The sequence below is a fragment of the Mirounga leonina genome, unplaced genomic scaffold (assembly GCF_011800145.1).
Source record: "Mirounga leonina isolate KUSES-001 unplaced genomic scaffold, KU_Mleo_1.0 Mir_165, whole genome shotgun sequence".
NCBI classification, from domain to species: Eukaryota; Metazoa; Chordata; class Mammalia; order Carnivora; family Phocidae; genus Mirounga; species Mirounga leonina.
This window is the reverse complement of record NW_023270415.1, coordinates 60,358,044-60,365,726: the sequence shown is the minus strand read 5'-3', so window position 1 is coordinate 60,365,726 and position 7,683 is coordinate 60,358,044.

Below are 7,683 nucleotides of genomic sequence, written 5' to 3'. Positions count from 1 at the left end.
TAGGTTCAAATTCTGGCTTACCACTTGCCAACAGAGACACCTTGAACAAATCAGTAAACTAAGTTTCTTCATCTGTAAAATAAGGACCTTCTCCTTGGAGGTGTAACAAATAAGATAATGGATGTAAAGTGTTTAGACACTGCAAAATTACATTGTAAACCATAAAAAAAAAGTAAACTATTATGGTTATGATTATTTGATGGATCGATGGATCACCTGGTTGGCTGAACGGAGGTCTGACTGTATACTGGGACACACACACTCCCCACCCTATACCCTGTCCCATCATGAGGAACACACTATATCATCCTGGGGCAGAAGTGGGTGAATGATTAAAAAGTCTCACTTTCTGGCAAAGAGATAAAGGCAGTGTGTTGTTTGGTTTTTGATAGAGAATATGGGTAAAGTGAATCCCTTTACTATGATTGCAAGCAAGAGAATCGAGGATGATCTTGTCCAGAGAGATGGGACATCTGTCATTTTGGCATATCCCAAAAGAAGATATTCCTTTTAGGACGTCCATCTACCTTTCTCTACCACCAACTCATTCCATACATATGTATACAGTGTTCAACACAGGCACTTTTCCACATCAGTGGATTTTAAGCTCCACGGAGTGGGGACTTTGCTCCCTGAAGTATCTATAACCTAGGAGAGCAACTGGAACATGGTAGGCTCTCGATAAGCATTTGTTTAATGAGTGAATATGATCATTTCCCTCTAACACACAGCTGATTAGACCAAGGGTGAAAAATTTCAGACTCTGGGCCAATCAGATTCCCTCTTGCAAAAATTTGCATGCAGGTTTTGGAGTTTGGATTTATGAGCAATCAGCCCTGCCTTTGTAATGGGATATAAACTCTGAGGCTAAGGGCACCGTTGAACGATGGGGGAGGTGGCATGGGCAAAGAGGGCAGAGGCACCCGGCCAACTGAGAGGGGGGAAAAGTTGAAGAAAATATGCATAAAAAATACAGAGACAAAAGACCTTGCAACTCTAGAGAGGACGACACAGAGCTGGAAAGAGTAGCTACCTTAGATATGTATTTCCAAGTCTTGATTCCTGATCTTCATGAAGCTCAGCTTTGTTCCCTTCCCTAGGACTTTAGGATATATTCCTGTGTCCTTCTTTGAATTCCCCCTTTGTCTAGTCTACATCCGTGTGAACTGGTTTCAGTTTTTACAATCAGATAACCCCTAACACAATAGGAATTTGCCAAGGTGTACAAAGAAAGATTAAAATGTTTGAATCTGATTCAAAGCTAGGAACATTTAGTGACTTTCAGCTGAAATATTATAATGGCTTGGGAGCCCACACCTAATTTACATAATGAGGTAAATGTTTACTTTGACTCATCCCCTAAGAGTCATCTCTGCCTTTCTAAAGAATTCAAAAGGCTGTTATAGATTTTCAAAGAGCTTTTCCTCCCTAGTGCCTAATCTATCTGTTGTAGTAAAAGTGAATTTGCCAAAAAATGTTTCTGACAAAAGTGAAATGCAATATTTAGAACTTCCTATTAATTTAAATAATTTAAGAGTTTTTATTCAGGAGGCTAAATAACTTTCCAGAATATATAATTTTATTTTCCCATGAGAACAGTTACTCTCAGGGTTCTTTTGCCATGATCTGTATAATTTTGAAAGAATTTAGCACTCCTCTCTTCTCAGTTGTGGGACAATAAGCTGGTCGACTCTGGGTAGGACTGGAATACCTTGGAAATTTTGATCTTCCCCCCAAAAGTGCTCCATCTGTAGCCCTCTCCATTTTGCCTCGAGGCAACTGCATCCTTCCAATCACTTTGGATAAAAACCTTGGTCATCCTTAACTCCACTCTTTTCCTTACACTCTGTTTATGGGCTGAATTAGGTCTCCTAAAAAAGATTTGTTGAAGTCCCACCCCCAGTACCTCAGAATGTGACATCATTTGGAAATAAGGTTGTTGCAGGTGTGATTAGGTAAGATGAAGTTGTACTAGAATAGGGTAGGCCCTTAATTCAAGATGACTCGTGTCCGTATAGGAGGAAAAAAGATACACAAGAGAAGAGCACCATGTAAAGACGGAGGGCCACAGCGGCAAGCCAAGGAATGCCAAGGCCGTCAAGCTGTCAAGCCACTAGAAGCTAGGAAGAGGCAAGGAAGGATTCTTCCCTACCCCCTTCAGGGGGAGCACCGCCTTGCCAACACTTTGATTTCAAACTTCTAGCCTCCAGAACTGTGAGACAAACTTGTGTTGTTTTAAACCACTCAGTTTGTAGTACTTACTTCTTTATGGCAACTCTAGCTAATGTAAACCTACATCCAGTTGGTGTGCAAATCTTCTTGGCCCTACCTTCAGCACACATCCGGGAAAAGGCTACTCCTTGCCACCTTCAAACTGGTCTAGTCTCAACATGGAAGCCAGGTTGGTGCTTTTAACAGCTAAGTCAAAGGATGTTCCTTTCCACTCTGCTTCCAATACCTATTTATTGTGAGTAAAATCCATAGTCCTCACAATACTCTAGGTCTTCTTATGCCAGCACTCTCCTGTGACCTCTCCCTCACCTAGAGTCAGTCTCCCCTCCCCCTCCATCCTCTTCCACATTTAGCCACATTGCCCTCCCTGCAGTTTCTTGAATAAGCCATGCAGCTTCCCACCTCAGAGCCTTTGTACTGTACTGTCTGCCCTCCCTCTGCCTAGAGCACTTCTGCCCTAGAGGTCCTCCAAATCTCTGCTCAATCTCTGGTCCTCTTTTAGAGACCCACTTTGACCAGTCCATTTAAAACTACATCTCCCGCATGCTCAATTGCCCTGGTCCATTTATTCTTTTTTATAGCACTTAACTTTTAGTAAGTTGAAGAACTTGTTAAACAGGTTTAGTGTTCATCTTTGGTCTCCACCTCCTCAAGAATCTAAGACCCACAACAGTATGAAGGTTTGTATTTTGATTCCCTAGTGTACCCCAAGCACCAATATAGTAGGTGCTTGATAAATACCCGCTGGATGCATTACTACCAAAAGGAGACATCAGGTCTACCTGTGCTGGGCTATTCAGTGCTGTGCCGGAGACTCCCCTCAACAGCGTGCACCTCTTGCCAGCTCCCTGTCTGGGAGCATCACATTGGTAGCTTGGAATCAGCCATGGTAGAAATAGTTATAACACAAAAATTGACAAACCCTGTCAATCAGGCCTTTTTTGCTTTTCTTCTTCCTTCAGGAGAACTGATAAACACCAATACATCACCACCGCTTAACACTGACAAACATTACAAGCATAACAGTTTTAGCTGTGAGACTAACTGATAAATCAGAATTTAGCTCATTTGGCTTGCTTTGTTCATCAGAAGCTAAATACTACCGAAAATAAATTCCACACCCTTGTTAGGGTTGGCATGACAATGTTTATCTATTATGATCACCAGCAAAAAGAGCAGTGGATTAAATATGGTCATGATCAAGCAATGTATTATGGCATATTACTACTGAATCTATACTGAGGACACAAATAAATATGGATAGATTGCCCACTGAAGTAATTTCTCAGTTTAACTCTGCTGCTGAATGGAATAGCACAATTATTAACTTGGTGTTAAACTTCAGTTTAATTGAAGACATGCTTGACAAGGCCCAAGCATTGTGATAAGGAATGAGGACACTAAGGTAAATAAGATGTGGCCTTTGTTCTCAAGGTGTCCAAAGTCTAGTGGGGGAAAAAAACGGCACACATATTATGTGGTAGGAACTTAAAGATGATATACATAGAATTTAAGAGACAGAGACATGCAAATAATCAAGATGATTTTTTGCCACCATTTAATTTTTTCTCTATTTTCTTATCAACACAATATAGTAAAACACAAGCCCGATGAGGACAATTTGGATATGATGCAAACAGTCATTGGGTCCTGCCTTCTGCCCACCCTAAAAGCGTCAGGCTAATATTCATATGTTCTGAGTGGAGATGGAGAAACAGAAGGGAGGTAAAGTAGGAAAAGGCAGGGATTGGAACCACCCCATCTCAGGTGGCAAGGCAGAGGATGGATCCATAGGACCTGGCTCCATGTTTCAGAATCAGACTAAAGGAAGCAAACATCAACTAACCAGGAGATCCCAGAAGTCCCAGCCACACACAGAATGAGGGGTATTCAGTTTGTTGGGACCATCCTCATTTACACCCTTAACCCTCATCTTTTCCCCACAAGCCTAAAAATATTGGCTCATTTTTCTGGCCTTGTCTAGAGACCCTGCCAGAGAATAAAGATAATAAAAATACATGAGGCAGGATGCAGAGATATGGAACAAAGACACCGTGGTGGTGGATGAGGTTACAGAAGTAAATTGGAGCCAGCTGATAATAGAGTGTTTAAGTCACATGTTAAAAAACTGAACCGCATTCAAGGTTCCACATCATCCTCAGAACCTTATTCTGAGGAAGATACTACATAGCTCTCAAAACTGTTCCTCTCCAGCCTCACGGCTACGGCCTCTCACTCCAGGCCACCCTCAGCTCTCCCCTGGACTACCACAACAGTCTCCTCAATGGACCATCTCCACAGTCCACCCCTTACTCTTAACCTACATGTCCTCCCACACTCCTCAGTTAGCAAGGGATTTATTCGAAACTCAAGTATTATCACCTTACCTTCCACAGTGGCTCTCCATTGCCTAAGGGTCAAATGGAGGTAAAGATCTACAAGGACTCACAGAGCAGACCCTTTCCTACTTCCTTCAACATACCAGCCTTCTCTACAGCCACACTCCATTTGTTCTCCCAACCCCAGCCCCACACAACTGTCTACTCCAGAGCCTTAGTGCTGCAGTTCCCCATCTCAGTTTTAGAATTACCTCTTCTGTGAAGCCATGGGACTTCCAAGACACCCTGAGGTAGTAACTGAACAGGTCTGTCCACCTGTCACACTTTATTGCCTTATTGGTCAATGTGTATCTTCCTGCAGTATTAGACCAAAGCTTTTCGAAGAGCAGTCCCTTGCTGAGACTAACCTATCCCCTTTACCCTCTCCATCCCTTCAGCCCACTCTTTTACCCCTCATACCCCTCAGGTGATTCTCTTTCTTCACTCCTGGTCTCCTCAGCCCTCCTCCAGGAAAATCTTTGGTTCTAGTATTCAGTAAGCTTTGGTGGTAATGAAAGCAAAGGACTGCACCTTGAATCTGTGAGAGAGCTATTATTAATCTTTTCTTCTACCGGAAGAGAACAATTCCTCTTATAGAATTTCCCCAAATCATTTCCATGGCTTTAGGATATATCATTTGCATTACAAATACTATTCCTTTTAGCTGTCCAATACCCAGCAGAATATAACCGGATAACTATAGTCAAACAATGCTGAGAGGCATTTTCTCAAATAGGCCTGTCTGTTCGGCATTGGGCAGTTACAGATACTGGACTCAAACGTAAGTGTGAAAGTAATTAATTCTTTGAAGCTAGATTTAATTCCATGCTATAAATGAATCTTTGATTATAGCAGTAACCAACTTCACTATTTCACTAGTCAAAAAAAGTATCAAACACCCATTTATATCAGAACTGCTTTTTCCTTCTGAGTTTTATCAGAATTGTATTTTTTGGTAAAAAATATATTTTTGGTCAGGTTTATTGAGATTATAAATTATATACAGTAAGATTCATCAAATGGAGATATACAAATCTGTAACAACCACATAAGATAAACTTTCCATCACCCCAGAATGTTTCCTGTGCCCCTTTGTCATTAATCTCCCTTCACTCCCAGCCCCGATCAACCACGGATCTGTTTCTGTCTCTATAGTTTTACTTTTTCCAGAAGGTCATATAAATAAAATCATAAAGCTTATAGCCTTTTTATTCTGGCTTCTTTCACCTAGCATAATTGAGATTTATTCTTGTTGCTACATGTATCAGGAATCCATTTCTTCCCGTTGCTGAATAGCATTCCATCCTATAGAATGTGTTCATCCATTCACTGGTAGATAAACACTTCAGTTTGTTTCCAGTTCTTAGTGCTATGAATAAAGCTGTTGTAAACATTTCCATACAAGATTGCGTGTGAACATACGTCTGTATTTATCTTCAGTAAATACTTAAGAGTGGGATTACTGGGTCTCGTGGTAAGTGAATGTTTAACTTGACAAGCAAATGTCAAACTATTTTCCCAAGTAGCTGTGCTATTTTGCTTTCCCACCAGCAATGTCGGAGACTTCCTATTGCTCTACACCCTTGCCACAGTTTGGGTTCTTAAAATAACAATTTTAATAGGTATATTAAATATATGGTTTTGAATTTTACTAGTTTTAATCCTTGGATTGGAATACTACTGAAGCCAATGAGTCAAGTTCAGAGATCTAGAGAGAATACTGCTATGAACCCAAGAAGCGATTCTCAGTTGTAATTGTGGGACCTGAAGGAAGCATTTAGTTATTTTTTTATTTTTTAAAAGATTTTATTTGACAGAGAAAGACAGCACAAGTAGGCAGAGAGGCAGGCAGAGGGAGAAGCACACTCCCCATGAGCAGAGAGCCCAACGCGGGCCTCGATCCCAGGACCCTGGGATCATGACCTGAGCTGAAGGCAGATGCTTAACGGGCTGAGCCACCCAGGTGCCCCTGAAGGAAGCATTTAAAACACTAGACAAATGTGAACCACTGAATTTTTAAAAACATGTTTTTTTCTTATTTTGTTACTGAGAAGGACTACTCTCTTCTCCCATAGGAAAATTACTAACCATTGTTCTATAGCATGCAAAAATTTTAAAAATCAAAGCAATACTTATTGAACCCATATGTTATACAAGGCTATATGTATAAATTATTACTTATTTGGTCCTCACTATCCATTCTTCTCTGCTTTCTTAGTAAGAGACCTCCTGACTTACCAGGGTTTGGAGCTAACTGGAATAAAGATTATTCTTTTCAGTCTCCCTTACAACTAGCTGCAGCCACATGTTGTGGAAGGGTCACTGGCAACTTCTAGGAGCCTCCCTTAAATATAGATGGCAGGAGCCCATCGTTCTCTTTCTACTTTGTCCCTTCCTCCTACCTGTTGGCTAGAGCTAAAGAAGCCACCTTGACAGTGATACAATTAGAAGCAACCTGAGTTCCTGAGAATTTTGTGGACCACATCAGCCCTGGGCTGCCTACCTCTGGCTTTTTATAGGTGATAAATACATTTATATCTTGTGGTAGATTGCAGATGTATCCCTAATTCTTCACTTCTCCCTATATCCATATCCTTTTCATCATCACGGCCAGAATGTATGCACCCTCTGACTTTGGGCTCAGCTGATGTGAGCGCTTCATGGGTAGCGGTAATGGTGAGCTCGTTCTGAGCCTGAGCCTTAGGAGGCTCAGCATTTCTGCTTGCCATTTTTGTCCCTTCCTTTACCGGAAGAACAGTCCTGGTTAGCCTGCCCCTCACTCTCCAATCCGAGGAGGAAGGAGGCCTTCCAAGGCAAACCACAGACCTGCAGTGAGAAGCAGAGTTGCCTCAGCTGCCACAACTGGAGAAGAATCCAGTCAAGCTCAGCCTAAGCCTGCACAACCACAGCCACTAATTGTAAAGGATTGTTCATTTAAGCCAATGAGTTTTGGTATGCTTTGTTATTTAGAAATACCTCATTGATACACTTGCTCAAGCTACTGTCATTTTGCCTACTATTTAGAAACTACCCAAACCCTAATTCAGATACAAAGGAGTCTAAGATAAAGTCC